Below are 13,324 nucleotides of genomic sequence, written 5' to 3'. Positions count from 1 at the left end.
ACTTGACTAGGGACTCGATTGGATGTTGTCTGACATTGCTAGGTTGCTAGAGTTGGGTCTATAGAACTTGCTAGGTTGCTGGTTCCTTGTTTCCTGTTGTTTGATATTGGAGTATTGTTATATTTGATTATTGGTTATTATTTATTGGATTATTGTTTGGATATTGGTATCTGTTATTTCTGCTGTTGGTTGTGCTTGTGGTTAGGTGGCTAGTGGGTATGAGACCACTAGTTGTAGTTTATTATTATTTATTATTTATTATTTAAAAAAAAAACGGGTCAGGTCGTTTCAGTTTGGTATCAGAGCCCTTACGGTTCTAGGTTTGGGTTCACTAGGTTTTGTGTTGTGATGTTTGAGATTGCATGTCTTGATTGATTATGTGAGTTAGTCAATTGTGTGTGGCATGGAGTCCTAGAACATCCTCTTCGAGCCTACAGTGTGATTCCACGGTGAGTGTATGTTTTTGTGTTATGTATAATTGTGTGTTTAGCCCTCTGTTCATGGTAGTGCAGATGGCTAGAGGTGATGCTGTTGCTGGTCGTGGTCGTGGTCGTGGACGCGGACGTGGTCGTGGTAGGGGCAGAGTCCCAGTGGTTAGTGAGACCGAGGACCAGAGTATGACAGCTGAGGGTGTTGGCGAGTCGCAGGGTGTCCAGGAGGATTCCATGAGTGTGGCCAGAGGGGGCGGTGTTGATGCTCCAGTGGCCGGTGATGCTAGGGTCCCGGGTGTGGGAGTCCCAGCGGGTGGAGTCCCTGGTGCTGACTTTACGGCTTTGCTAGCACAGTTGTTGGAGCGGTTGCCAGCAGTGGTACCGGCTCAGACTCAGGTTATGCCACCAATGGTGGCGGAGGAGCGACAACCAGTGGCTGCGGATGCAGGAGCACATGGACGTTATTTGTCCATGCTCAAGGAGATGAAGGGTCTCGTGACTGCGCAGTTTTTGGGTGGTACAGATCCTACAGCTGCAGATGCGTGGAGGACGAGTGTGGAACGTAACTTTCATACTCTGAGATGTCCTGAGGAGTTCTGGGTGGACATAGGGGTCCACCATTTGATTGGTGATGCTGAGTTGTGGTGGAGATCAGTGGCTGCTAGGAGAGTGCAGCGGGAGATGACTTGGGTCGACTTCGTGGGAGAGTTCAACCGCAAGTACTTTCCGAGAGAGGCGTTGGACCGGTTGGAGGTGCAGTTCCTTCAGTTGTCTCAGGGGACGCGGTCAGTGCGGGAGCTGGACTTGGATGTTCCGTCGANGTATGTTTTTGTGTTATGTATAATTGTGTGTTTAGCCCTCTGTTCATGGTAGTGCAGATGGCTAGAGGTGATGCTGTTGCTGGTCGTNTGTTCCGTCGACTTCTATGTTATAGGGGTCGGGCTATGGAATCTGAGGAGGCTCAGATTAGGAGGTTTTTGAGGGTCCTACGTGATGATTTGAGGGTTCACTGTAGAGGGCGGAGTTATGCTACGCGTGCAGAGCTGGTTGAGATTGCAGCAGGGATTGAGGAGGATATCCGCGCACAGTCAGTGGCGGTTAGTCCAGCAGTTCAACCTAGTAGGGCTCAGCAGCAGAGTGGTTCTAGTAGGGGCGGCAAGCCTGCGCAAGGAACTAAGAGGAGGTGGGAGGCTACGCAGAGGCCGAGTGGTGCGAGTTGCTTCGGTTGTGGAAGCAAGGATCACAAGATTGATAGCTGTCCCAAGAGGAGTGCTCCGACGACAGCGGTTTTGGCTAAGAAGTATGTGAAGGAGATAGTCAGGTTGCATGGGGTGCCAGCGAGCATTGTGTCTGATAGGGATTCTAAGTTCACTTCGGTGTTCTTGAGAGCGTTTCAGGCAGAGATGGGCACTAAGGTGCATATGAGTACAGCTTATCATCCCCAGACAGATGGACAGTCAGAGAGGACGATCCAGATGCTGAAGGATTTGCTGAGAATGTGTGTGTTGGATTGGGGAGGCCATTGGGCAGATCACTTGAGCTTGGTAGATTTTGCTTATAACAACAGTTATCAGGCAAGCATTAAGATGGCTCCTTATGAGGCTTTGTATGGGAGGTCGTGTCGTACACTGTTATGCTTGACTCAGGTGGGGGAGAGGAGCATTTACGGGGCAGATTTTGTTCAGGAGACCTTAGAGAAGATTCGGGTTCTCAAGCTGAACATGAAGGAGGCTCAGGATCGGCAGAGGAGTTATGCCGATAGGAGGAGAAGAGATCTTGAGTTTCAGGTAGGAGACAGAGTGTACCTCAAGATGGCCATGTTGCGGGGTCCAAACAGGTCATTGACTGAGACTAAATTGAGTCCGAGGTATATGGGTCCGTTTAGAGTGATTGAGCGTGTTGGACCAGTGGCTTATAGACTGGAGTTACCTGAGGTTATGCATGCATTCCATAAGGTTTTCCATGTGTCTATGTTGCGGAAGTGTCTTCGTGAGGATGATCAGTTGGGAGATTCCTCTGATCTGTTTGAATGTTCTTGGTGATTTCTTGGAGTTGGAAGCTGTTCCTGTAGAGATCTGTAGCTGGGATCGTTGTAGGAGCTTCCTGGAAGTGTTTTCTTGTTGGTTTAAGGTTCAGATTCGTCTTGGCAAAGGTAAGTGCATGACCATGGCTTATCTAAGCTGGAGATTCCTCTGATCTGTTTGTTTATGTGTTGTTAGGCTTGTTAGAATGTTATTTGAGGCGCTAGGAAGCTTTCTTGTAGCTTGGGATCTATTCTTGTGGTTGCAGGAACGGAGATCCAGCGAGAAGCTTCGGGGAAAACAATGCTCGGCATGTGCATCGGTCGATGCACTATGTGTGTTGGTCGATGCAAGTGCGAGGACGGCGCAGATTGACCTAGGAGCATCGGTCGATGCCAAGTGGAGGCGTTGGTCGATGCAATTAGGGTTTCCGCGTGATGTCGAGCATGCTTCAGTCGATGCAAGTGGAAGGATCGGTCGATGCAAGTGAACCTTGTGTCGACCGATGCATACTATGTGTCGGTCGATGATGTTCCCTGTTGGTGTCGGTCGATGCAAGCCTTGTGTCGGTCGATGCAGTGCCTGGTTTGTTTGTTGATTGTTGTGTGATGGTTAGAGTATCTCTATATCTTGTGTGTATAGCCCAATAGATGGGAGGATTGCCTTACTGAGTGTTTATTAAATACTCATGCATTGCAATTTGTGTTTGTGGTGCAGGTAAATGCAAAGTGTGATCGTGGAATCAAGGCAATGAAGAGGAGGATGTTCTAGGGACTCGATTGGATGTTGTCTGACATTGCTAGGTTGCTAGAGTTGGGTCTTTAGAACTTGCTAGGTTGCTGGTTCCTTGTTTCCTGTTGTTTGATATTGGAGTATTGTTATATTTGATTATTGGTTATTATTTATTGGATTATTGTTTGGATATTGGTATATGTTATTTCCATTGTTGGTTGTGCTTGTGGTTAGGTGGCTAGTGGGTATGAGACCACTAGTTGTAGTTTATTATTATTATTATTTAAAAAAAAAACGGATCAGGTCGTTTCAATGGTTTAGCCACCAATCAAATTCTGGACAAAAATACCCTTAAATCAAACTAAATGCAACTATGTTTGTTTACTGCTGTAGTTCCTTTTCTGCTGCATAAAAAATTAAAAATTAATAATTAAAAACAGTTATATTACCTTTTTTCTTTCTCTTTTTTGTTTTCACATTTTCTATCTTTTCACTTTCATGATTATTATTTTTTTTAACTATGAATTGTAATTTTTTTTTCTATCTTTTAAGATCCATTTAACTATATTAAATTTTTTAATTTTTAATTATTATACTATATTCTTTTAACTTTGAATCTTATTATCTTATTGAATAAAATTCCATATAAAGTATTATGTATATGGTAATAAAGTGTGTTTTTTCAAATAATCTTACTTATAAAACATTGTTTGTTGCATGTAATTTATAAATATACCATCAAAACATTTAAAATAATACGTTTATAAATCAAATCATCTTTCTATTGATATACTCATGTACATCTATCATTACGTTATATACGTTTATCACTACATCATGTAAATGTACTACTAACTGTGTACATGATGAAGTATCTGAAGATGAATCTTTTACATACACGGTGACAAAAAGTATGATATTGGTGAAGTGAATGGTTTGGGTTAAGGATTGGAAGGTTATCAATGAAGTTTTTCCTATAAAATAAAGTTTCTGGAAAAGTTAGATAAAACATAGGCACAATATGGTTTCGTTTCGAGAAAATAATTCAAACAACGTGTAGTTTCACTTTGTTATCAAGACTCTCCAAGATCAAGACTACTTCCCTAAAGATGGTTTAAGCTCGAGGAACCTACTAATCTTGTGATGTTTCAGATTATTCTTATGTATGGTATATACCCTTTCGAATATATATATATATATATATATATATATATATATATTGATTTATAAATTTCACATTTCATCAAAAAAAACATAGGCTAAGTGGACAAATAGATCATTAGGAGAACCCAATATATGCATTCATATACTTTGTGCAACGATGAGGAAGTTACTCGATAGCCTTATGTCTTCTAGGTACATCGCCACAACGTGCTCCCTCCAGAGAATAAATTTGAAATATGGTCTAAAAGTAGACTTGACTTGTAACAACGGAGGACAGTTTATGGAAGTCAATGTCATTAACTATTGCCCTTAATGTTGGGAGTAGAGTTTGACTAATTGGTATGTAGCTAATTTTTCTTTTCTTTTTTTTTGTTGGGCAAAGGATTAAAACAATTCAATATAATATACATAACTAGATAAGGGCCCGCACGATGTGCGGTTTTAAAAATTGTTTTGAAAATAAATCCTAAATTTTTAAAAATATACAAAATATAAAAAGAAATTTTATTTTTTGAATTAAATACATAAATAATTTTAGTTAGAGAAAAAATCATATTTGTATTTACCTTCATACATTTATTTATATTTAAATATTTCTAATATATTATAACAATTATTACAATAATTTAAAGCTAAATTATATCCCACCAAAAATTTTGCCAAAAACTCATCATTACGAATATTATTATTATAAAATTTTTAAAACATTACACAACTTATTCAAAAAATATTTTACATGCAAAGAGTTCATCAAAGCAACATCTAATTTGTAAGCATGCATAATTTTACTCAATATTTTACCATTAAAAAATATGTTCTTACACCTAAAATTATTTTATTGTTTAGGTATGCACTTTATCACCATCTCTAAATTATCGTCTGAACAGATTAAACAAATTTTATGTTGCTTTACTTTCATTTTGGCATAATTATAGTTTTCATAATTACTAAAATTGTTTTGTGACATAATTTATTCAACCATGAATTTATTTTCACTTCATAGATTCACAACTGGTGAAAATTATCTACTCTGTAACAATGATTTTATGACCAACCTAATAAAAGTTGAGAAACTGAGAAAAGTTAATACAACCTAATAAAAATAAAAATTTGAGAATTATAATCACGATGATATATATAAGTCTTAGATAATTCAAATATACAAAATAGAAACTTTATAAACAATCCAAAACATGACATATGTCATAATCACGTTAAGGATCGACGACCTATTTACTTCTCAGAAGTACCGAATTGTACCAAAACTACTTAAAACTATGACATCGTCTCAAATATTCTTGAATCGTAAATTCTCAACTTATTTCTATCTAAATCAAAAGTTCATAGATTTCTCCATATATCTGGGTTTAGACGATGGACAAATCAAATCCGATAGAAAACCACATAAATCCGGTTCGAAACCAATTTTAAAACAGTTTACATTCTAACTTCCCAAATTTGAAAATCGTTTCTCAATTACTCGATCAAGCAGTTGTTGTTTTAGTACCAGAATCATCAAGATTATTCAGAAGAGAAAACTCTTAATTTTGACTAGAAACATCAATCACCGACTAATCTTTTAAACTTATAATGCTACTAACTGTAGAATTACTTTTGGAACCTCCATAAGTTTCTACATCCGCGAATAAATTAGAAGGATTTATATACTTCGATTCCATTTCATTGCATCTGATAGCTTCCATTGAAGAACCTGCACGAATCAAAGACCGACACAATAGATCGGAAAAAAAAATTCAAAGATCAAAACTTTTGATATAGACATATAATTTTTTTTTTGTCAACATTTGAGCCACAACATGCCGGCCCATTAGCCAAATCCCTTCATTCATAGAGAGCAGACTCGATCCATGGTGTGATGGTGTCTTCTATAATTGGACTTACCAATGGTCACTGTACTAAGGTCACTTCATAAACATAATTTTTATGTAGATATAATGTTATTTTCTTAATTAGGTATTCTATTACGTTTCAAAACTAATAATTCTTTTAACATAAATTATGTTATTCTTTCTAAATTCGTTATTTACTATTTACTAATTAATAATAATATACATACTTAATGAATTATTTTTCTGTTTATACATGCCAAAATCTAATTAAGAATAATGTATAATATAATTAGCGTATAATGGAAAATATATTAATTTTGTTAATTTTCCTTTTTGATTTAGGATTTTTTTAAGATATAAATATGTAAATTTGATGTAGATTTAATGTTATTTTCTTAATTAGTTGTTTTGAAAAATAATAATTTTTTGACATGTGTCAACATCTCATTAGTATACGTGACACGTGTAATGATCCTGTTAACTTTGAAAACCCAATTTTATATAATAAGATTTTAATCAAATTGATTTATACAATTAGTTATACATCCTAGATATAATAGACAGTAAATTACAGCTTTAAGAAACAAGAATTAGGAAGAACATGTACGTTTTTAAGTCCAATATGATCGTGTGCGTATACGGTTTAGGGTTTATTTTTTAGTTGTTGTATACTTTTAATTCTGGTAATCGTGTATGGAGTAGGGTTAATTTTTTGGTTTTGTGTACATCAAAGTCAATATGAACATGTAGGTAACATTTTAAAGTTTAAATTTAAAATTCTGTCTAAGAAACAAGAAGTATTTGAAGCTGAATCTTTTATGTACACAATAACAAAAAAGTATAGTAAAGGTGAAGTGAATGGTTTGGGGTAAGGATTGGAGGGCTATCAAGATCCATATTACTATAATAACTTTTTTATTTTTGAATTATTATTCTTTAACTTTGAATCTTATTAAGTTATTGAACACAATATCATATTAGTACTAAAGATAAACCCGTGCGATGGATGGGCTTGGTTTTGTCTTTAATTAGTATTATAATATATAATTGTAGAAGATAAATATATGTATATATGTTTATTAGGGGTCATCAATTCTTATATTTTTAGTGTTGTGTTCATTGTTTATGTATGCTTGTTTTAAACATATATGATCTGTTGCAATTGTTTATGTGCGTAGTTTATGTATGTTTGTTTTACATTTACATATCATTATTATTATTGCTTTAAATTATAATAATATATTATCAGCTAACTTTTAAGATCAATATTGAATAATATGTTATTTAATTAATTATTTACCAAACAATCATAAAATCCAAAAATTTGCTTATTTGGTATAAAAAAAACTTATCCTAAAGGTTAGTTAAAACCAAATTAAAATAAGAGAAGCAAAACCTATTTTATGCATACACTTTAAAATTAAAAATTATATTCAGTCCTCAATTCTTGGTTTCTTCCGTTGATCATCAATTGGTTCTTGATCGTTCGTCAAGTTTTCGCGTCTGGTTCCACAATTGACATCATCCGAATTTGTCTAAACACATAAAGATAAATCATTAAGATGTTAAGTGAAATAATATATTGTATTTAGCAAACATAACACATCATAATATATAATATATATATATATATATTTTTTTTTAAGATCTTAAAAACTTTATTGATATGAATCAGAGTATACAATATTATCTATGAGATTACAGATACAACCAATGAATTATGTAACGAAGAAACGATAAAGCAAATTACGCTCTGCATTCCTAGTCAAAAACTTAATCGTATTCGTCTTTTCCGGCAATTTGGTGTGACTTTCTTGCTTGGGATTTATCCTTTTTTACTGATGAAATACCGATAATGCATTCGAAAATTATAGGCAGCGATCCATCTGTTACATCGCAAAACCTTCCAATTGGTCGAAACTCTCACGTAGAAAGAAATGTCATTGATCTTGGTTGCACTTGAAACCCATTTTTGTTGATATGGTATAAACCATCTTCTGATTCTCCTTCTATTGGCCTCCAACTCCTCTTCAACATATTGCTTCCATGGTGGTTTACGTGCCGGTCGATGATTACATATCAAATCCGAAGGGATTTGTGTTAGTCTTAGGTATGCCCACAGAAGAACATACTGACGCCCGGGAACAATCACATAACTAACATCATGTGTTAGTATGAACAAAGGCACGGCCAACCAGACCGGAAAACTCTCGGCGAAATCGCCGGACATGGAAACACAACGGATGATTCGAATCCACCGGTGACGAAACATATATCGTGAGGACAGGAACCAATAGAGAAAAAGTGAACAACCGAAAGAAACCATCAGAGATCCACCGGGAAACAGTGAGATACCCCTTTGGTGTGATGAGAAAAACAATTTCATCATCATCGGTAAGCGTTTTAGAATAAAAACCTAAACAACAATATCAGAAAAGAAACAGGGAAGAAGGAAGAAAACCAGCCGACGCCAGAGAGGCCAGCGTCAGCCGGAGATGCAGAACTGCCGGTGATTGCTTTAAAAAAAAGGTTATTGATTATCGCCCCTCTTCGTGAGAGAGAAAGAGTTTACTAGCGGACTTAATATATAATATATATATTTACCTTTTTCGTCTATAATTTCCAAGACTGTAAAAGTTTGATATGATGCATCAAAATCATATTTTTTAACTTGAGTCTCGAATAAAATAAGTATTTCCAACAATTGAATGTACACATGTGGGAACGTCTTTTATGCATACACTTTAAAATAAAAAATTATATTCAGTCCTCAATTCTTGGTTTCTTCCGTTGATCATCAATTGGTTCTGGATCGTTCGTCACGTTTTTCCCGTTTGGTTCCACAATTGACATCATCCGAATTTTTCTAAACACATAAAGATAAACCATTAATATATTAAGTGAAATAATATATTTTCTTTAGCGAACATAACACATCATAATATATATATATATATAATATATTTACCTTTTTCCGTCTATAATTTCCAAGACTGTAAAAGTTTGATATGATGAATCAAAATCATACTTTTTAACTTGAGTCTTGAATAAATAAGTATTTCCAACAATTGAATGTATACATGTGGAAACGTCTTCTAACTTTTGTTCGCTCAAATCAATTTTTCTCTATGTGAATAATAGAATAATATTTAAGTTAATTTCAAATCATAATATTTTTATCCACACAATTAAATAGTTTATATACTTTATATTTCTTACGATTTCTGCAGTTGTTCCGGTGGTTTTTTTTGCATCTTTATCAAATATAACATAAGTTGCTGAAACATCTCCATCATCCATTATTACTTCAATTCTAAATCGGGAAATATAATAAATTATTTATTATTTAAAATTTTAAAATAATTAAAATTAGAGAAAATTTAATATTAATATACTAACAATATACCTTAGTACTCCAACAGCTCGTGATTTACCACACTTTTTGTTTGTGCATATAAGACAGATTGCTCATTTTGTCACTTTTTGTAACGCCCCGATCGCTACCTTTTAGTGAGTCCCATGTCCCATCCCAGTATATGGGCCCACTTTCCTTAGTGGACCTCACGTCCTCTCACTAGGCTCATGAGCCCATCCATACCCGACGGTCGGTTCGCTACGTCGGGGAGGCTTTAAAGACTTGTTACCATCCCTACAAATCACAACATGATATTTTCCTGTGTTTTTGTCCTCACTCGCACAGTTCCGACAGTCACTTCGCGGAAGGTCACCCATCCTGAGACTACTCCAGCTCAAACACGCTTAACTCTGGAGTTCTCTTAGAACCATTGACCGAAAAGATAATTGCACTTTGGTGACATAGGTGGCCAAATCAATTCTTTTAAACCTCTCCGCATGTCTGTGAAACCGGAGTGTCACACTTTTTCAGAGCAACTCGAAAATGAAATGTAGTATCAACTTTTTCGTAGCATTATTTCAGTTATAGTTGCTTTGACGACGAACTTCTTTTCCTACAATTATAATAATATTGTAAATATATGTTATTAATAATTGGAAAAATGATCTGTATCTCCATAGAAACTTTCATATACCACCACAACTACACAGAATTTGAACCTCGATCTTAGTCCACACAAATGGGAAGTTCCAATCCAGGTTTTCCCTAATTTAAAATTTTAAAACTCAGAAACACATAATCATGGTTTACAATTGGTTTACTGTTGCCCAGGTAACCATTAACCATAAAACAACAAAACTAAACCGGATTAACCAAAGTTCAATATCAAACCGAGAGAAATTTATCACTGTAGGGTTCTTCGTTCCGTGTTTGATCACTTTCGACTCTCATAGTTCAGTCCCAAGTTGGAAGATGACATTCACACAACGGTCTTCAAACACATAAAAATTGTAACTTTGCAATTTCAAAATCTGATTTTTTTCCTGATTTGATTCTTTGGTGAAGATGGGTTCAAAGATAAAACCAACAATGTTCACCGAGAGAGTAGCAACAACATTAAAGAGTTGGCATCACACAACAAAAAAACAAATCAAACATGGGTCTTCTCCGATTTATCTCTTTTGCAATGTCCCTTACAAACGAAGCAGAAGCGTTGATGATAGCTTGCGAATTTGATGTCTCCGAGAAGAAACTCTGATTTCGATTCGTGGGATCCTAAATCTCAATATGAAACTACTAACACTTGGAACAAACCATCGTTAACGGCGACAACAACGACGGAGGAGGAACAAGTTGTGATTGCAATTGATTCTGGATTTGGCTATTTCATCGATTCACTTACTTATATATAGAGATAAATTTTGTTGGGAGAAGAATTCTTATACAGAGAAAACAATGTTCGGGAAATCCAGAATCTTGATGACGACGGAGACAAGTCGTGTTCGTCATCGTCGCGGAGGAGTTCATGGCGGTGGTGACTTCAAACCCAGATTTTGATTTCAGTTTCTCAAATTCGAGGTGTAATTTTTTTGCGAAATTAGCTATAATCCAAACACAATCATGTTTAAGGTTTTTTTTTCTCTGAATTGTGCAAAGGCAAAAGATCTGAAATCGAGATTTTCTAAAAGCTATGACGTCAATCTAAGGCGGACAAAAAAGGCGATAAAAAGGCGATTGGCTTCGTAACCCTAATCGTCATCGTTTACCGGCCTCACGCCGGTAGATGAGAATCTCACGATGGCAAGGAAAACGAAGAAGAAGAAGAAGGGCTTTTTGCGTACTGGGCTAACTCTTTCCGGTACTTCTCAGTTTGCTCGCATGTCCTCGACGATAGTTAACCACCCAAAATCCAAATCTCGCTCCTCCCCCACTCCATTGGAGATCTCCTCTTCTGTGACCGCTGCTGGTGAGGCTCCGGAACCTACGGAGATCCCCTCTCCCTCTCTTTCCCCTACAGGTATCTCGTCTTCAGATCTAGTTCTCCCGTTGCTTCGTCTTCGGATCTGGATATGAGCATTCCTCCTCCACCTGGGGTGTCTCCTGTATCTGCTTGCTCTTCTCTCGATGCTGTTGAGGATCCTGTTTCCGGCAACGTATCTCCGGCTATCGCTGGTTCTTCTCCTGTGCAACCTAGTCAGGCGATATCCTCTGTTCCGACTTCCTCCACACCGGAAAAGCGTTGGACTAGTTTGTTTAGTGACACCTCCCAGCTTGAGGAGTTGGGATCTCCTACTGTGCATATCACTGGTGTTCCGTTTGTTCTCATTCCAGATGAAAATCTACAAGCGGCCAGGGAGGAATTCAAAGACTTTATCTTTGCTCAATTTCATGGTAACCCTCCAGATATGGGACGGGTTATTGGCGTGGTGAACGCTCTGTGGGCTCGAAATGGTCCTCGCATATACGTACTCAATCTAGGGAATGGAGCTTTCCTGCTTCGAGTTACAAATCCTCGGACCAGAGCAATATTGCTTGGCCGCAATGTCTGGAATATCGCGGGGCACCCGATGTTTGTATCTCCTTGGTCGTCAGAATTTACTCCCGAATCTCCCCCTATTACATCAACGACCATTGTTGTGGAATTCAGAGGAGTCCCATATCTGTTATTTAAACAGGCAAAGACTTAGTAGGCTAGCCACGACAGTTGGTAAGCCTGTAGCTTTAGCACCCGAAACAGAGCGTAAGGAAAACTTTGAAGTGGCCAAGATGCTTGTTAGAGTTGACCTCACCAAGGATCTCCCATCGAAGGTAATATCGGGTTTCTCTGATGGTCGGGAGGTGGAAGTGGATGTCTCCTATCCATGGCTCCCTTCTCGATGTACTGAGTGCCGAGCTTATGGTCATGACATTGTTCGATGCCCCAAGATGACAGCGACCATTGTCTCGCTAATGCGGAGAAGGAACAGGTCGCGGAGCAGACCTAGACTAAATCGTCGCTCAAGGCAAGGACGATCACTTGAACGTCTATCCAAGAGTTCCTCGAATACCAAGCCACCTCATATTATGTGGAAGGTCAAAGAGAATGGTCTCTCCTCTGCGATTGTGGCGTCACAGAGCAAGGAAAAGGTTCAAGGAGTTTCTGAAGGTGTAGCTCCAGAGAAGGAATCAGGCACACTTCTTGCACCAGTCCCTGATTTGGGAGTCAAGGGTTTGATGCCGGAAATGCTTGAAGAGGATAGAGTGGATCAGGATATCTTTGCTGATAAGGAACGTAAGTCAGACCCTGGGGATGAGGGGATAGTGACTGTGGAGAAAAACATCTCTGCTAGGTCTGTTGATCCGTCTCCTGATCGTTTGACAGAAGCAGAAGCAGAAGCACCCTTTATCCTGGTTAATCGCAGGAAGAGTGGCCGCAAGGTCACAACAACATCACATTAATAAGTATTGATGTTTTTGTGTGGAATATAAGAGGTCTGAATAGTACAAGCCGTCAGGACTTTACAAAGGATTGGATTTTAATCCATAGGCCACTTTTTGGAGCGTTTTTGGAAACGCATATCTTATCGGCTAATGCGGGAAGGGTTGTTAGAGCAGTCCCTTAGGGGTGGAATTTTTTTGGTAACTTCGACCACTACAGTACAGCTAGAATCGTGGTTTGTTGGGACCCCTCGGTATATATGGTTGTTTATCAAGTCTCCTCACAACTTATCACTTGCGGCTTCTATATTCAGTCGCTTAGTCTAAATATTACATTATCTTTTGCATATGGAT

The 13,324-nt window shown here is 37.5% G+C and overlaps 1 pseudogene; it reads right to left on the bottom strand.

Annotated features, from left to right (window-relative positions):
- On the bottom strand, window positions 7,917–8,470 carry LOC109125424 (annotated as a pseudogene).

Source organism: Camelina sativa, chromosome 7, assembly GCF_000633955.1.
Source record: "Camelina sativa cultivar DH55 chromosome 7, Cs, whole genome shotgun sequence".
In the NCBI taxonomy this organism is placed as follows: Eukaryota; Viridiplantae; Streptophyta; class Magnoliopsida; order Brassicales; family Brassicaceae; genus Camelina; species Camelina sativa.
This window is presented reverse-complemented; position numbering and strand designations above follow the sequence as displayed.